This window comes from Triturus cristatus, chromosome 7 (assembly GCF_964204655.1).
Source record: "Triturus cristatus chromosome 7, aTriCri1.1, whole genome shotgun sequence".
In the NCBI taxonomy this organism is placed as follows: Eukaryota; Metazoa; Chordata; class Amphibia; order Caudata; family Salamandridae; genus Triturus; species Triturus cristatus.
In genome coordinates this window covers 571,357,597-571,376,680 of record NC_140590.1, presented here as the reverse complement: position 1 = coordinate 571,376,680, position 19,084 = coordinate 571,357,597, and the positions used below count along the sequence as shown (strand labels likewise).

Sequence of the window (19,084 nt, the reverse complement as noted above, 5' to 3'; positions counted from 1 at the left end):
CAGATGGGGTCCCGGCGGACCTCTATAAAAGTTATCCCAGATTCTGGGCAAAGGTACCGACTAATATTTTTAATGCTTCAGGCTCAAATACACTGCCCGTCTCCTGGTCAAAACCCATTATTATTCCGGTTTTTAAAAAAGGGCAAAGAGATGACCCAGCCTGTTACAGGCCTATCTCCTTGATAGACTCTGCTGTGAAAATATTAGGCAGAGTTTAATTAGCAAGATTGACAGAACATTTTGAGGGAAGGGGGATCCTCTCTAATGCTCAATATGGATTTAGAGCAAAAAGGAGCACACTAAATCAATGTCTCAATCTACAGCTCCTTATTAGTAAGTATACTGTTGCCAAAAAGGGCTCCCTCTACCTGGGATTCATGGACCTATCAACAGCATTTGATCTAGTAAATAGGACCAAGCTGTGGCAAATTTTAATTGATATGGGGATCGATTGTGTTTTAGTCAAATTTCTTGCTGACCTCCACTGTGGCTTGATCGCCTCCATACGAGTCACCCAAGACGGGAGATGCACAAGGCATTTTAAATCAGAAAGAGGGGTTAGGCAGGGATGCATTTTGGCACCCCTGCTTTTTACACTATACATTAATGCATTAGAACCTGCCCTGAATGGAGCCTCGCTAGATTTCCCGAGATCAGGAGATACAACCATTCCAGTTCTCCTTTATGCCGACGATGCAGTTTTACTGGCCCGCACAGGAATTGGGCTAAACAAATTGTTAATGGAGTTTGACAAATTTATGGAATCCCTTGATTTAAAAATAAACGCTAAAAAATCCCATGTAATGATAGTAGGGGAACAAAGAAAAAAGAAAAATACAATGACATTTTTTTGTGGTAAAGATGAGGTTAGTAGGGTCCCTGTTTTTACATATCTAGGTCTCTTATTTGATGAAAAGGGGTCATGGGGTCCACAAATGAAACTTAAAAGAAATGTATTTGCAAGATCCACATCAGCCCTTATGGGTTTCTCAAAACGTCTAGGAGCCAGACCCATGGAAGCTATTTTAAAGGTCTACAAGGCAAAATGCCTTGCAATAGCTACTTATGGTTCTGAGATCTGGGGGTACGTATCAAAAAACCATCAGATTCAAGTGGTGGAAAACGCATTTTTAAGAACCTTATTATCTGTGCCGCAGTCAACCCCTACTTTTTTGATACATGAGGAGATGGGGCTGGATTATGTTTTAGACAAAGTGAAAATGGCCCCGTTATTATGCTGGCTCAAGACCTGGCTCAATGAAGAGATATCTTTAAACCACATGATTCTAAAAGATTGTCTGGCTCTAGATATGGCCAGTAAGATGCCGTGGTTTGCATATATTGAATCAACCTTTAAGAAACTCGGCTGGCCGGAGATTTTCTCGGCTCCAGATTCTATTAAGAAAGCGGACCTGGATTTGATAAAAACCGCCATGGCAAACTTTCAACTTGCAGAAAGGGAAGAATTAGAGTTGAAAAAACCTCTAGTTAGATCACACTTTGGGTTAGTGAGTGTACCGGGTCTGGAACCCTACCTGAAGCTAGTAACACGCCCCTTTCATCGTTTTCTGTTAACCAGATTTCGATTTAACTTAATCCATTTTTCTTTGGGAGATTTTCCCAAATGGGGTGTTCCGGATAAGGCTGAGCCCTGCAAATGCGACAATTTATCACCACAAGATACTTTACACTTTGTCATGTTTTGCAGGTATTACTCAGACATTAGGAAAATATATTTAGTACCGTTGCTTAAGGAAATAGGGTTTGCTCAGGTTAGACCAGCACTTGTACATTTACAATTACTGAGTAATGTTCGGACTATTTTCCATGTCACTAATTTCTTAGTTAGTGCTGCTCGTATTAATGATACGAAGAAAAAAAAAGTTGGCTCAGGGCATGTTGCACTCTGATCTGGTATGATGCTGTGGTTTTTATTTCGATTTTATTAGATGGTTATGACCTTTTATCTGATTTTAAGTATAATATTTATTAATGATATTAACTGTATGGAATTTTTATTGTATACCCCAGTATGAATTTGAGGGGAACGTGTCTTAGGTCCCTGTCTTTTGCCTTATATAATGTTAATTAATAGAATTTATGGTGCTTTATCTGTTTTCACTTTTAATTTGTCGGCTAATGTTTTTATTGTAATTGTTTCTTTTTGTGATATTAATCTTATCGAAATAAAGTACGACTGACTGAGTGGTGGATATGTTAGTCCATTTTTTGTAATTATGGGCCAGAGACGTACAATTACCATACTGAAGGGAAGTGGCAACAAACTGGAGAAAGTGGAAATGTTTGTTATTGTTATAGGGATATGGTTGGGTTTAAGATTTTGATGGCAAGTGCTTCACACCTCTGAATTGCAGATGGATGCGTGGGGCACACAGATGAGTAGATTAAAGCGCTGCGGATCTTCAAGCATGGCAAGGTTTGATTCATTTCTGGGACAGTGAATCAGAAGATGTGAATCGCTTGTCCCTGCCTTACTGCCCTGGTACCCTAATGTTGACAAGAGTTTACATGCTTCCATGTAGGGCTCCAAGCTCAGGTTCTTAAAGAGGGGGGGGGCATCATCATAGTAGTTTTCAGTTAGCCCGTCCTCAGGAAAGCGGGTAACCAAAAGGCAGACTTGCAGATGGACGACAGTCGCATAATATGGTTTCTAGATTTCAGAGCAGATGGCTTAAACGGAAGGGTCTGCAGCAACCCCATAAGCAGTTTATCAGCTTGGGATGGTGAGGGGGATCCTCTTCCTTAGGGAGCCCAGTAGGGCTCAGGGTGAACCCTGATGGAAAATCTTTTTTCGTCAACAAAACTTGAGGCATCCAATAATGGATTGTCAGGAATGGTCGCGGATGTTATCTATGGGGATTGTAAATGCTGTCGGGGGGGGGGGGGGGGGGGAGTTGTTTATTCAGTCACAAGGAGCATGGGCAACCCAGGAGGAAGAGATGTGAGATTTCGATCGATAAAACACCACAGCTTGCCTGTTTCCCCATACCACCATTTCACTAAGTATTGAATAGCCCTCCCTTTGTGGGTGCACTGTGGATTGCATCAGTTTAAGTCTCTCCCCTTACTTGATATACGTTGTGCAGAGATCTTGCATGCGAGCAATGTCCTTATGCAAAAAGCACTGAAAAGCAGGAAAGGCATATAGAATTTTTGGACAAAATTGCCAACTTATAGGGCATAATCATGCCTACCCAAAATAGCGAATGGTTCTTCCAGGCACCAATAGAGGATTAGTGTATCAGAAAAAGATGGGGAAACTATCTGTTGCACATAAAACAGGGTCGTCACCAATCTAGTGCTCGGGTGCTGAAATTCGAAACAGTTTATGAGCCTATAGAGTAAGGAGCATAACCGTTCCGTGGGCACTATCAATCCTTCTTATTTGTGAATGTTCGTTCAGAACCCTGATTCCGCCTGGAACTCTTCCAATTGTCTAATAACTGCTCTTATGGGTTGTACTGGTTCAGTAAGGGCAAATTGGACATTGACTGTGAATACCGACACTTTAAAAGTCTTCTGTTCCATCCCAATAGCTCAAATGTTGAGATGATTCCTAATCCTCTGCAAGAAGGACTCCAAAACCTGAGCAAAAAGTTAGGATGAGAAGGGGCAGCTTTGCCTAGTCCTTGCCTATTAACCTTTGCCTGCTGTCTCCCATTCAGACAAAGTCATGCTTTTGTTTGGTGGTTGGTAACTAGCCAATATACACCATGTCAAGTATGGGCCAAATCCCAAAAATGTTAACACACTTTTCATTTATTCCCAGTCCACCCAATAAAGGCTTTAACAGCATCAAGGGAAAGAAGCACAGCCTCTCTCCTAATTTGCCTGGTGAGATTTATCAGGTGAAAGGCCTTCTAGGTACTATCGCACGTGCCTTGCGCCTTAATGAAGCCAGTTTGACTAGAATAAATGAAAGACTGTAGAAGGTACTCCAAACTAGTGACCCATATTTTTGTAAATAACTTCACTTCTACATTTAATAGGTATATTGGGAGGTATGAGGTACACAAGATGCTGTCTTTGCACAGCTTCAAAGTCCCTGTTATCCTGTTATTGTTGCCTTCGACATGGCTGGGGAGACTTTCTCCTGTGACTCGAAAACCCTTCATGACCTCCATTAATAGAGGTAGTAGTTTATAAACGATTTGACGTATGTATTCAACTGATTATTTTTGCCATTAATACTGTTAACCTATGCCGTGTCGATAACGGGTTCTCCTTTGTCACACTGGGCACCTACTTAAGAGTTGGAATTTCCTTTTCTTAATTCTAATTGCCTTCTATAATATGAATCTGATTGAACACTTCATAACTGATTTTGACATGACATTTTTGGACTTTGTACTTTGCTATGACTTTATATATTGCAATGTTCTAAACTGTCCCACAACCAATAATGCCCGGTGCAAATTGGAAAATATTGTATATAAATGTAGACAAGTGTTCAATGACACACGGTTCTGGCAAGCACCGACCCCCCCTATTTCCCACGCACTATTTTCCCCTTTCACATTTTCAACATGGTTATTATGCGATGATTACACAATGGGTTTGCATTCGTTTCTAATTCCCGTATGTATAATTATTTATGGCTTATCGCTTGAAAAATGTATATGTTGCCTTTTGTGTTTTCATTTTCTTATCATCCTCTAAAAAGCACCAGGCTTGCATGCCGTAGGGGGCGACACACGTGTTAAATGTTACCATCAATAAGTCGGACACGGATGAATCTGACACTAAGAGTCATCCTTGACCAAGGGATCGTGGTTAAACGGGTGATCATAACGCTTTTGATTTATTATAAAACAATTCTTATAAAGAAATTCTAGTGAACTCGCCTTTGTCAACTATATATAATTTAGATTATAATGGGCGAGGGGTTCCCCATTTCCAAGAAAGAGTGATCACCAATTGTGAGAAGTTGGCCTGATATGTAGTGCTCACTATTCTAGTGATCACTGTGTATCATTCCAAACGACCCTTATTGGTGATTGGTTGTAAGTCAACCTTATAGACCAGCTATCCTAGTAGCGTGGACAAGAGCAGTCTTCAGGCTAAACTCTAGAGGGCGTGTTAAGCCAGCTGTTTACCATCACATATACCCCTTGAACACCAAGTGAAAGGACACCACACAAGTTGTTATGAAAATAAAGGATATTTATTTATAACAAGACTACCCTGGCTCTTTATGAGTCAGGGAGCTAAGCACACTACAAAACTCTTATGAAAATACTTCTGGTTGCACAATTTACACAAATGCCCGAAGGGCACGAAACCATTTACACTGCAAGTGGAATGGGAAGGGTTAGATAGTTTAAAGTTACTGATTCCGGAGGAATCCGATCAGTGGGACTAAACGAAAAAGGAACTGGACACTTGTAAAGTGAACCTACGATGGAGCACCGAGATGCTCGAGTTACCTAGCCCAGAGGCTGCGGCTGCGTGGGGTTCAGCAAGATGTCGGGAGTCCTCGTTGTAGTCTCAGGAGCCTGAAAGAAGAAGTTGCTGGCAGGCGACCAGTGTTGATGTTCAGAGAGATCCAAGCCTGGATCGGTGATGAAGAAAACCTGAAAGCAGAGGGGACTCCGTTCTCAACCTCTAGCCAGCGATCGTGTGGGTACCAGGCAGGTACCGGCTGAAGTCACCTCGACCAGGTGAGTGGATGACGTCGGACTCGGCTGTTCCTCGGACCAGGAGGCGCGGCGGCGACCAGGATGGAGGGCGAGCTGTCCCACGAAGGTGTCTGCTGTCGATGATGCTGGGCCCAGGAATGGGGCAGCAGGTCTTGGCAGTGGCAAACCCACGCGGTGGAGTCAAGATGGCGTCGGGAGTGGACCAGGAGGGTCCGAGGTACTCCTCTGTTGAAGGGGAGCCAGAGCCAGTCTGGAGCAACCAGACCAGTGATGAAAGTCTGTCGTGGTGCGTCGTGAAGAGGGCCACAAGCCGGTCGGCGAGTGGCCGGACAACGCGGTGAGCAGCAAGGAGCAGAAGGGCCCCCACGCAGATCTCGTGGATGCTGGGGAGGCAGACTTCGGTGCTGGAGCCGCTCAGGGTTAGGGCTTCTCAAACCCTAGGTGCACTCACTCGAGGGTCCCTCGGTGGGCGTGCTAGATAAGCGTCGTGCAGGTTCTGAAGATGGCCGGTCCCGCAGGTCTCGTCACACCTACGAATCTCAGCTGGGCTGATGATGTAGGTAGAGGTCAGAGATGGCAGGGAACCCGGGTCTCGTCGAGCTGGGCAGTCTTGATCCGTGGGAGAGACGTGCAGCAAACCGCAAGCGCTTAGGTGGTGCCTGCTGGTGCAGGGTGGCTACTCCTTAGCCACAAGGGAGAGTCTTCAGAAATAGTCAAGAGTTCCTTTCGTGGAAAGTAGTTCAAGATTCAGAATTATCCAATTTGGGAAGGGGACCCGCTCCCACCTTTATTCTAGGAAAAAGGGGCTGGCCCGTGACTAGGTCCTACCTATGGGTGGGACCAGGAGGGGGGTGGTTACACCCCTATCCTTTGTCCGGCTTCGCCCCAGCTCAGGGGCTGGTGTGCCCCCGAAACTGGTTTGAGCCGGGCTATGCACAGTGAGCACCGGGGTGCCACTTGCAATCACCTTCCTTTCAGCCCTGCCTACCTGGGATACACAAACCCTGTCTGGGATGGTGCTAACACCGCCCTCGACAGGAAACCCTTTGTCCAAGCTCCCCTCGCTGGAAGATCTCCCAGCCGCAGGAGGTCAGACTTGTGTCTGGTGGCAGCATCCATTTTGTGATGCTGAGGCTTGAGTCAACTTTAACCGGGGTTCAAGGTTACTTCCATGTCGTGTCCCTCTAGAAGGGTGGAATGCTAACCCCGTCGCCAGAACTGGCGAGGGGTTCGTATTCCAATTCGTATGACACCTTACTCGACATGTTTGGGTGATGCGATGCCAAAGTTAGCAAATAACCGCGAGGATTATAATGCCCTTTAAGGTAGTTGGCCCGCGTCACCATGGAACGGCTATTAGGTTTTGGTTCCGCAAGCCGTCGACGGGCTCAGCTCGCGCCAGAGCACCATCTCACATGATTCCCAGCACTCTGCCTTCAGGATTGATAAGGCCTGCCATAGGAGTGACTGACAGGAACCCATGCATCCATTTTAGGGTTAGGTATAGGAATACTACACCTACAGCAACGGGTGATTACACCACCTTGCCCCAGCTGTCGTGCAGCCAGTTGTGTCAGATTTGGGCGGCCATCCAGGGGTGGCATAATACATGCTGCAGCCCCTGGGTACACCGATGCCCTGGATACCTGTGGTATGCTGATACAGGGACTGATAAGGCGGCCCAGTTCCAATTAGTGGATGCACCTAATGTACATGTGTGTTAATTTCGAGAGAGAACAGCTAGGCTGTGGGTCTGATTGGCAGGCCCGCAGCCGGGGAAAGTCGTAAACCAATGAAGCAAAAGCAAAAAAAATCTGGGTGATCATAGGATTGCAGACCCTACTCTCCTACACCAATATACCCTCATTATAGCAGGACAGGCCAATAATCAGTATTTCTTACCCCACTGATTCTTGGCTAAGTTGTCTGGGGCCTTATTCCTGGTGTTGATCTAGCTCTGGTACCTTTCAACCCCTCAGGTCTGCCTGAGGCTCCCAAATGAAACATCTCCGGAGTATTTTCCGTCTCCAAGAATGGGGATGAACAGCAGCGTCTCCATGGAAAGCTTATTTATTTATTTGGTGTTTTATATAGCGCGAACATGACCCTAAATAGGGTATCAGAGCACTTTAAATTTACATATCTTTCAACTTAGAACAACAAGATCGACATGCAATTTTAGTAAAAATAATCAGCGTACAGCAAGTTGCTAGAAAAAGTAAAGCTACAAGGTCCTAAGTAATTATACATTGATTTGTGAGAGAAATATTTATGCTTTAACACTCATATATACAAGTCCAAAATCATGGTTAGGGGTCGATGTCTGGTAGCCTGTGTGTGAACAAGAAGGTCATCTGATAAGGTCTAGTCTGCTGAAATTATGGAAGGAATTTTCTCATAAAAAAGAATTTGGCTTCATTTTTTAAAGCAGAAATGGACGATATTCTTCTAATGTACGAGGGGGGAGCATTCCAAATTCTTGGTGCTGCACCAGAGAAAGCTGGGTCATAAGTTTTTTTCTTTCGGAAGAGGGCCGATTTCAGTAATAGATCTTCATGACTCCGGGAAACTTTGCATACTTGAGATAGTGTGATTTTCTGGGCTAGGTACATTGGTGTTTTATAGTTTAACGCTTTGTGAGTGATAAATGCAATTTTTAGTTGTATTCTTGCTTTGTAAGGCAGCCAGTTGAGCGCCTTCAGGTGAGGGGTGATGTGGTCGAATTTTCTGGAGCCAGTTATAAGTCTTGTGGCCGCGTTGAGACAAGCTTTTAGTGGTGCTGTTGAAATCTTGGGTAGACCAGCTAGAGTTGTACAACCGTACTCGTTCCTCAATATAACTACTGCCTGGACTGCTGTTTTCAGGTCTGAGTTATTTATGAAAGGTTTCAGTTTTCTGAGGTAGCTTCAATGGAAAATTGTATTTTTTGCCATTGTGTTAATGTGTGTTAGCATGTTCAAGTTTTTATCTAGCATAATTCCAAGGGATTTGGTTGAATCTACAAGCCTCGGAGTACAGTTTAGCGCTGTGATCTGCTTGGTCCACTCCAAGATATTCGTAGCGCTTTTTTGGGGGAAAAATCTGAAGGAATTCAGTTGTATGCAAGTTAAGCCAGAGGTGATTTCTAGTTAGCCAATGGACGGTTCTCTTTAGTGCCTGGTTCATGACACCGATCTCTTCTATCGATGTGATCTTGATGTAAAGCTGTGTATCATCTGCGTACATGTGGAAGGAGAGGTTTGCTTGTTGTAAGATTTCTGTGAGTGGCTCTACATAAAGATTGAATAGAGCAGGAGATAGTGTGAGCCCTGTGCTACTCCAATAAGATTTCTGGATGATGCAGATCGTGTTTGGTTCACTATGAATTTTTACGATCTGTTCTCTAAGAACGAACTAAACCACTTTTGGACTGTACCCTTTAAGCCCTTCCTTTCAGGTGTTCTAGTATTTTGGCATGGTTTACAGTGTTGAATGCCGATGAGAGGTCGCGCAGGATTAGGAGACAGGTTCCGTTGCGGTCACGGGCAAGTAGAGCATCGTCCACGATGTGCAGAATTGCTGTTTCAGTACTGTGGTTTGGTCTAAATCCTGATTGGAAGTCATTCAGCAGTTTGAATTAAGAAATGTGTTGGCTCAGTTGTTGTTGTTGTACACATTTTTCCAAAACTTTGGCTAGCATGGGAATGTTTGTTACTGGTCTAAAGTTTTTAAGGTCTGAGGGGTTCTCTTTCGTTTTTGTTAAGAATGGAATGTCTTGCCTTGTTTTTAGGCAGTCCGGTAGTGAGCCTTGCGATAGCCAAGCATTAATAATCGTTGTCCATGAGGGAATGAGCAGATGGTTTATTGTAGACCAACAATTTGCAGGTAGAGGATCGTTGAAGTGATTGTTTGGTTTTATGGTAGAAATCTATGCAATATCTATTTCAACGTAAGGTTTGAATTCTGACCATAAGGCAATATTTTTAGGCATTTCCAGAAGTGGCTGATATTGAGGCTTAGCTGGGGTGCTCTTTTAAATCAAAGGGCTCCACCTCCATGGATTTGGCTTTGGCTGTAAAGAAAGAGGAGAATTCTTCGCTGCTTATGTTCGATTTCATAGCTGTTGGTGCGGATTGATCTTTTAGCAGTTCGAAGAGTTTCCTCGGTCTATTTTATGCATTATCCAGTTCTTTTCTAAAGAAGTCTTTTTTTCAATTAAGAATGCTTTTATTGTAGGCATTTCTGGCCTGTCTTAGTTGGATTAAATGGGGTGAGGAGGGGTGTTGTCTCCATTTTTGCTCTGTGAGTCGGGGTGATCGTCTTTCTTCGTTGAGAGATCCGTTAAACCAGGGTTTTTTATCTTTGTCGGGGACCCTTTTGAGCTTTAAAGGGGCTATGTCCTCTATTATGCTCGTCATTGTATTGTTGTAGTATTCTGTGAGGTCACTGACGTCTACCAGGTTATTAGGAGGTTGCAGTTCTTTCTCACAGCATGCTGCAAGACTTTCCATATTGAGCCCTCTAGTGTCGCAAACCCATTTTCTGGGTTTTATTGATTGTGAGGAGGTTTTTGTTTTTATGTGGGGTATTTGATGAAGGCTTGTGGGTAATTCTCTCTCACCATTACAATATCAGACAGTTATAGAGGCAGCTTTCACAATGTTATTCACTGGGTCCAGAGAATGGGGCCCCAAGCAAACCACCTGGAAATGTGATCACCAAAGTCCAGCCGGTTGGATAACCGAGGACCTCGAGACAGGGGCACATTATTTCTTGCAACATTTTTAAATGGGGATTACAGTTTCTCAGGGTTCTGTAGGAATATTTTGGGTATCTAAGGGCGTGCCCCATGGAAAGCTCAAACATGGCCACCCAGGCTCAAGCCTCACACTCCCAGGGACATCTTAAGGATTTGGGTGGCCCTGGGCCAAACATATTTTGGGGGCCCCTGTTCGGGACACCTTTGAATTTATGATCTAATTTGATCCCCTGTTTCCCACGCAGTTTCCGCTTCCTCAGCAGCGCTAGCGATCCAGTTTGCATCATAGGCATTAGCCTATATATTCCCGATGTAAATGGACATGTGCATCTTTCAGGTGTAGGATTCAGGGTTTCCTGCCCTGCTACTACGTTTTTAATACTTTTTTAAATTGTATATGTGTGGCTGAATTACTCTGTGCTTTTTAACAATTTATCCTACCTATGCGCACTTGCACTTTACTTGATTCTGCTTGCCAACACCTCCTTAGCTGCTCCAATTCGCATTTCAGTTTTCTCCAGTCCTGGTCCGCTGCTGCTGATACGCCGATTGTGTGGAGGGCTGGGGCTACTATCGGGCTACTCACTTCCGCCCACGCAGTTTACACTTCCTCAGCTGTGCTAGCGATCCAGTTTTTATCATAGGCATCAGCCTATATATTCCCGATGCAAACGGATGCGTGCAGCTGATAGCTGTAGGATTTAGTGTTTCCTGCCCTGCTACTAGGTTTTTATTACTTTTTTAATTGTATATGTCTGGCTGAATTACTCTGTGCTTTTTAATAATTTCTCCTATCTATGCGCACTTGCACTTTACTTGATTCTGTTTGCCTACACCTCCTTAGCTGCGTGGATTCGCATCTCGCTTTTCCTCCAGTCCTGGTCCGCCGCGGCTGATACGCCGATTGTGCGGAGGGCTGGGGCTACTATCGGGCTCCTCACTTATGCCTATGCAGTTTCCGCTTCCTCAGCTGCGTTGGCGATCCAGTTTGCATCATAGGCATTAGCCTATATATTCCCGATGCAAACGGACGTGCTAAGTGGACATGCACAGCCGACCATGCTGCCCAGTTCCCCTCCGGTGAGTTTCTTCCACTATATTGCAATAGGGAAAAACTGCTTAGCCTTAGGCGGCTACCATTATGTCACTGTACAGCCGCTGATCCGAGTTTAGAGGTAGACTTTCGATGCAATAAGTGCAACTGGACTCTCCTCCAGCCCAGGAAACTCGCACCCAATATCCTCCCACGCAACAATAAGTGTAAAAACAATAAGAAAACAGAGGACTTAAAGGCCACCCTTTTATATTGTCGCTCTATACAAAAGCATGAACCATACATTTATGGCCTACTTTTAGACTAACAGTCTGATCTTTTATTTGTCACTGAGACCTGGCTGTCTGAAGCCTCCAACCCTACTATCACCTCGGCCATCCCTACGGGTTATAACATTCTTAGGAGGGACCGATCGAATGGGAAGGAGGGAGGTGTTGCCATAATTTACAATAAAAAACTAGACTGCTTAGGCTTCTGCTGTACCTTATCCCCCCATCATAGCATAGCTGGATTTCTGATTTACAGACCTCCCAGTGCTATTGAAAATGTTATTACTACGCTTAATATAGCCACCACCTCCCTGGCCTTAAAATACAACAACTGCCTCATTCTGGGATATTTCAATATACATATGGACAATGGAAAAGACCCTCAAACAATTTCCTTGTTGGAGGCGCTGCAGGCCTGCAACATGTTTCCATCTGTTTCTTTGGCCACCCATGAGAAGGGCCATACCCTAGACCAAATCGTTCACAACTTTGACATATCAGTAAACCTACCTCTTCCCATTACCTGGTCTGACCACCTCCTATTAAAATTCGTCATTCCCAACTCTGCCACAGCCCCTTGAGCTAACACAGGGCAGAGGGTCTCTAATTACAGGACGTTCCATAAAATATCCATCCTGATGTTAGCAGACGCCCTCGGTCGTTCCTCACCAGAGCTGTCTGGCTGCCCCGACTCGGACGCCCTCTCAATAGATTCATGGCTCCGAACCAACATTGATGCAGTGGTACTGGTTGTTTGCTGCTCCTCAAAGAGGTCAAGCCCCACCAGCTCCATGGTTTAACGATTCCCTTAGATCTCGCAACAGAAATTGTGGAACAATTGAACGGAAATGGCGTAAATCTGAGGACAGGAAGGTGTATAAAGACACCTTAAAAGCTCATTACATTCTCGTGAAGCCAGCCAAGAAAAACCTCTTTCAAACCAAGATAGAAAATGCCCAAAATAAGAGTAAGGAAATCTTTAGCATAGTTAAATCCTTTACTGCCCTGAGAGCCGGCACAAAGGAAGGGCCATGCACTGAAGAATAGTCTAAGTAAATAGTTGAATTCTTCCACAAAAAGATCTCCATGATCCAACAAGCCTTCACTAACATCTCAGAGGAAGAACTGACCTTCTACCTTAGTTCTAATAGCAAATTTCACCTCTTGGATCCTACATCTTTACTAGCTTTCCCTGAGTTTCAGCTTGAAGAGTCACTGACCCCTCTCCAAAGCATTAAGTCTGGCTCTCCTACTGACCCATGTCCAGGGAATATCTTGAACCTATTACCTCCCACCATAAACCCCACAGTAAACCAGCTCTTTAATGCTTCTCTCTCCTCAGCCAACATGCAGAAATTATGGAAGAATGCTAAGATTCTTCAACTGATAAAAAAGGCTAACGCCAAATCGACGGACCCTGCCAACTACAGGCCAATCTACCTTCTTCCGACCCTCTCCAGAGTACTAGAGAAGCATGTAAACAAGGCCCTCCAAAAACAAATTGAAGATGGGAAGCTCCTTCATGAGTCACAATCCGGTTTTAGGGCTAACTACACTCCCTCACCAGTCAAGCAAATGTATTTGTCCCTAATCCAGGTTTGTCAGACCTTCCTGCGCTTACTCCATCGTGTGCTGAGGATCAACATTTCCGCATTAACTTAGGATTTGTTGTTCTTTTTGGGTTCACGGGCAGCGGGAGCTCCATCCAGCTTAACACCCTTTACTTTCAGCCCTGTTGCTAATGTAGCACAAACCCCTTCATCCTGTGATCACTGGGGGTGAATGGGCACACTGTTCAACCGATCTCATGGCCAATGGGGCCAACTTCCGGCTCTCAGGCCTCCCACTGCATCCCCTTCCCAAGGTCACCTTCTCCTTGCCAGCTTCATGCACCAGGGGCACTCGGAGGACAACCTTGGGCTGTGCTGCTCTTTTCCTGCTAACCCTTGTCTGCCTTCGGGGACCTTGCATGTGTGACTTGGGTTCACCAGCTCACTGCCGAACTATCACCATCTTAGAGGTCACTTGGGCCAAATTGTTATATGCAGTGGGAGTGGTTTTCATGTGCAGGGCTTCCAGGTATGCCACTGCTGGGATCCCAGAACTGCTGGGGATGGTGGCCAGCGCCTCCATGCCTACAGGCCCATTGTGACCTCACTCACCTGGGAATTATCACAAGATGGCAACTAGCCCCGCTTTACTATCTCCTTTTGAAAGGGACGTTTAGGGCAAGCAGCGGAACTGTACAATTCTTTTTCAACCCCCATTGCAGTTGGCTTCAACTTTTCTCACTGCTGGACAGCTGCCTTATTGAAGGCTCCTGAGACCTACATGCAGCCATTAGTGGGTCCTTAAACACAGAGAACTGGCACGTGCTTCATGTCCCCAATATCATTATTTCGCAATTCGAAGGTTCGGCTGGATTCCACTTGTCACGATGTCAGGCGAATCTCGGCACAGCTGCAGATCAGGATCACACGTTTGCCATTTTTCATGTGAGTGGCTACACCCTCCTTTTTAGGTCTCGCCTGACCCAGCGCAGGCGCTGGTCTGGCGAGACTTATTGAGCGGGCTCCAAAAAGTGCTACCAGGCCAGCCTAGAACTACAGTGCATGTGCGCGGGCTTGCGCGCCACTTTTACCGCGATTACTTTGATGTTTGATCGCGATCACTTTCGCCGCACGGCCGCTTGGCATAGCCAATAGGTCTCGCTTTTGGGACCTTATAAGTGTTTAGTTATGCAACTGTTGCATGGCTAAACACTTATAAGGTCCCAAAGGCGAGACCTATTGGCTATGCCAATGCTGGTTTATACATTTAACCAGGTCAACCAAAACTGCAAATCTATATAGTTGGTCCCTTGTTCTGTGTGTCTTGGTCAGAGCAGCTTCGCTCCATTCTGAGAAGTCTGCTTCCAAGCAGTAGCTTCAGCCTGAAAGAGTCCTTCGTGTGGGAACTGGTGCTGCAAAGCTTTTTTTGGAGTGAACTAATGAACCAAGTATTTGTAAGGGTGTTGCTCACCTAAAATAAATCTTTGCACTAGTAGGGAAACCCAAATTAGAAAGAAATCAGAAAAGAAGAGAACAGAAAACTGACAGTGAGGGATTATAAAATACAAAAATAAAACAAGATTTTTTTCTCTCCAAAAAGCCAGATGGTCTGCAGGGGTCATGAGCAAAGCTGGAAGACTGTTCCAAAGTTGAAAAGCCTGAAAGAAGAATGCTTTCCCTCTACACAGGCACACCTATATCAGGCAACAGTCGCAAGGTTCAAATAGGGGAAATGCAGGTGCCATACCCCATATGGTGCTTTGTGGAATGGGCATAGTGTTTTAAAGTTACTTTTCTGCTCTACTTGCAGCCAGAGCAGCTTTCTCCTGGCTTCTGCAATGTGGTCAAACACGCATAACTCAGACACCAAACTGACCAACATGTTCTGGAATAGCTGCAGTCTGGTTAACAGTCTCGCAAAGATCCCTACATTGTCTATTCTAATGGTGAGATATGCAGGACCAGAGTTCTAGGGAAATTACTTTTAGACTTTTCTTTATATGCTTCAGTTGGTGAAAACAAATCGATTCCATCACATTAACTTGGGATTCTAAAGGGAGATCTTTATCAAACTTGAATCCCAAGTTTTTCACTGTGATCGAGACTGCAACTAGTACACAGGGCCACAAACTGGCGTTCCATGAGGAGTTGGGAATGAAAGATCAGACCCTCAGAATTAGCGGCATTTAATTTAGGCAAACTACTGTTCATCCAGGCTTGAATTACTAACAAACAAGATGGAAGATGGAGCAATCGAACTTAAAGGAAAGCTGTGTGTGTCTTTGCAATATGACAAAGTCTATCAAAAAAGAATGAATGATATTGATAAGGGTTCGGTGTAAATATTAATCAAAAACGGAGGCAGAGAGGAGCCCTGAGGGTCTCCACAATTAACTGCACAGGATTCAACCTTAAAGACGCAAGGGATGAGTATTGGTTGCAGCCTGTCAAAAAGGAGAAAACCAAGTAAGCTCCATCTCCCTAATGGGGACATCAGACAATCACAAAACAATATTGGGTGATCCTGGGCAGTTGATAAATGTAAAAAAACAAGGATTTCCTCAGAGGGAGGAATAGGCTTAACTTCCCTTGGCTAGGAAGGTATGTACAAACATTGTTTTAGTAGAATGTGCAGACACCATGTATTGTGTAATCTTTGCATCAGTTTAACAAACCCATAATTTGATTCAAAATATAGGTGCCCCAACAAAAACAGCACAGCAACATAAGTGAGTAAAGTGTGCACGTGCTATTTACAATATATACACTGCTACTTGATACAACTTTAACAACAAGACTCAAAGTTAGAGTAAATGTGTTCATTATTTCCGTGAATATCAGACCACTAATGATATAGTTGACCTTTCAACCTTCGAGCACATGTTACAGGGTCATCATCAGGGCCAGCGTGGTAGCAAACCTGTAAGTGAAATGGCTGGATTTAAATATTGATGATGCACCAGAGTAACTGGACCCATAAAAAATAAAGAAAGACATCAAGCAATTGATATGAAGATAAACAGTCATGAGATCAGTGAAAACGGCCTGCAATTATTCAGAACTCTGGCCAAACACTGCCCGCGCAGATTTTCCACTGATCTTGTGACGGTGCGCACTTTACTCACTTATGTTACTATTCACAGTGCCGTTTTGTCAGAGCACCTATATTTTGAATCATAAATTATGGCTTTGTTATACAGATATCATAATTAGACAACAAATGAAGTCTGCCTACTGTGCAAAAATATTTTTGTACATGCCTTACTAGCCAAGGGAGGCTAGTCTATTCCTTCCCCTGAAGTAATCATTGTTTTTGTACATTTAATGTCCTCCGACAATCAGAGTGCTCAACCGTGTTGAAGGCAGCCAACAAGTTAAGTGGGATGACGCCCACAGGCGGCCTTCACCACGACTGTTTCCAATGTCATTCAAGACAGAGACCAAGTGTGTCCATGAGGCAATCTCTGGTCTGAAGTCAGAATGGGTAGCATCCAGTGGATAGTTAGTCTCAAGATCTTTCACAAGCCACTGTGCTAAGTAACTTGCCCCTATTTTAGTTATACATGATAAACAGTAGAGTTTTGATGTTTTTTTCCCGTTAAGGTTGAGCTACACTTTCTTTCCAGTCCATAGGGAGGATATCAGTAAAGGAAGTCTGATTCAGAATGAGCATGGCAGGGGAGACCACGGCCACCGTTTCATGCAAGACTTTCATGGGACAGATGTCGCTCGGCAACCCCGAATTGATGCACAAAAGTAGCTGATGGGTCAGATTCTCATAAATGCTAAGGATCACATAAAAATTGACACCAAAACAAAGGGCTCTTTCGGCGGGGTGAAGTCCTTTTTTATGCTGTCATATAATGCTTGCACTTTTTGTGAAGGACACCAATTTGTTACATTCCTTTAGAGGGATGCAGCTCTTTGACTAAGCACTGAGGATAAGTATTTATCTGACCATTTTAAAGAGAGTGCGAGAGGAGTAGTAACTTTAAGGATCTATTTCTCATGGTAGGCACTCTCCCTCTAGTGCATTGAGTCTTTATAGTGTTTGAGTGTGAGTGTGAATCCAAAGGCTACTCACTGAGCAGGAGTGTAACTCATGTGCTATTTTCTCTCTGACTGTTACACTAAGAGTCTCTCTGTCTTGAGTACGGCTGTGAGCCAGGGACAGAAGGATCTTTTCATAAACATGCTTTAGAGGCACTGGAGACTGATGGATGTCCAGGCTAGCACAGGTGGCACTAATCACATGGTGTGCCTCTTTCAATTTAAAATTCCTTGACAAGCAATGCAGAGAGCATTTTCACAATTCTTTTCATCAAACTTTCTTCAATAAACGGTGGAGCAACAAATGGTGAGCGTATATTGGGAAGTCACAGAGATCACACACTCCATTAATATGACTATTAATGGAGATCCCCCAAGAGAGAGCAATCAATTACTATCTACCTTTCTGCTCCCCACGGTCTGGGGAGGCCAGCATCCATACTGCAGTATGAGTGGGGATGCATCCCACAGTGTTTGCTAAAGGAGCAAAAAACACATGAAACACCTTCTCTTGGACATTAGATATGAAGCCCCTGGAAACAAAAATAAGAACTAGTGTGAAATTCTCAAAAATGAGCCCGATGTCAGAGACGAGTGCCCGTCAAAGATTTTTAACAGAACTTATTTCCTACAAAACTACATCTACAATAATCAATTATTGATCACAAATAATCAGGTTTCTGTATCTCTCGAAGCCATAGAGGTCTATAAACTCATCAATATTTTGTATTTACCCAAGGAAAACACCCAGTCTCTAAGCACTTGCATCAATGGCTATCACACATCTACGAAGGACTGCGCATAGGACAGTAAACAAATGTGGCATAAGACCCACAAAACCCCTGCCAACGTGTATTAGCGTATGGCACACTGGAATCAATGAAGTCTACAACAACCATTAGTGGTAAGACCGTGAAGGTTTAGGTAAATGTAATTTCGATTCCCTGTGGCTACAGAGTGCTGTTCCACCAAAGCAGGTAGGTAGAAGGGAGCCACTATCAAATGATACGCGAAGAAGGACCTGCAAGTGTGCAAGACGAATAACAGTGTCAGGGGCTTAAGTCCTAAATCATCCCCTTTGCAATCCATACCCTGTCCTTTGCCAAAAGCCAATGGATATCTGCACACAACAACTCTGAGTTGCAAATGCCAGCAATGTCACAGGCTAGAGAGGAGTGCAAAGTACCCTGCACCTATCATAGAATGTGTGTAATCCAAAGAAGGCTATAGGTAGTCCATCAGTCCAGCAATGAAGCCAAAAGCTTGGCAGATTTTACATTCCTCCCCAGATGTGCAGTAAGGTCAACAGTAGATAAGGGTTGGCAGCAAACTGTGATTTACCATATACTTTTGGTGTCAGACTTCTGTGTCTAATAGCCCATTTATCAGTTCACTTATACTGTGCACCTACCTTGTTGCCATGCCAGACACCGTAAAATTCAGGCATGTGTGTTGTGCAAGAATGTCCTTCATGCGCACATTTTAGATCATGCCTTATATAGTCAACCGGTCTCAAATTCTTACACAAGGACTTGGAAAGGGACCTCCAGACGCACCAGGACAGTGCACACAGGTTTTGCAAACTGGAAAACACAAACCTCCTGAGTGCACAAGACTAGAGGATGTAACAGAAAGGACTGTACTGAAGCATATTTGGGGGTTTCAGTATGCATACATGAGAATGTACAGATCTGCCTATGTTACATACTTTATTTAGAATGTCAATATACGGACGTTCACTAGTCGTCAAACAACGTGCCGTG

General features: G+C 44.2%; 1 protein-coding gene across 3 annotated transcripts in view; it reads right to left on the bottom strand.

Annotated features, from left to right (window-relative positions):
* RSAD1 (radical S-adenosyl methionine domain containing 1) overlaps positions 1–19,084 on the bottom strand; it is a 127,110-nt gene that overhangs the window by 14,995 nt on the left and 93,031 nt on the right. The gene's annotated exons all lie outside the window — the stretch shown is intronic.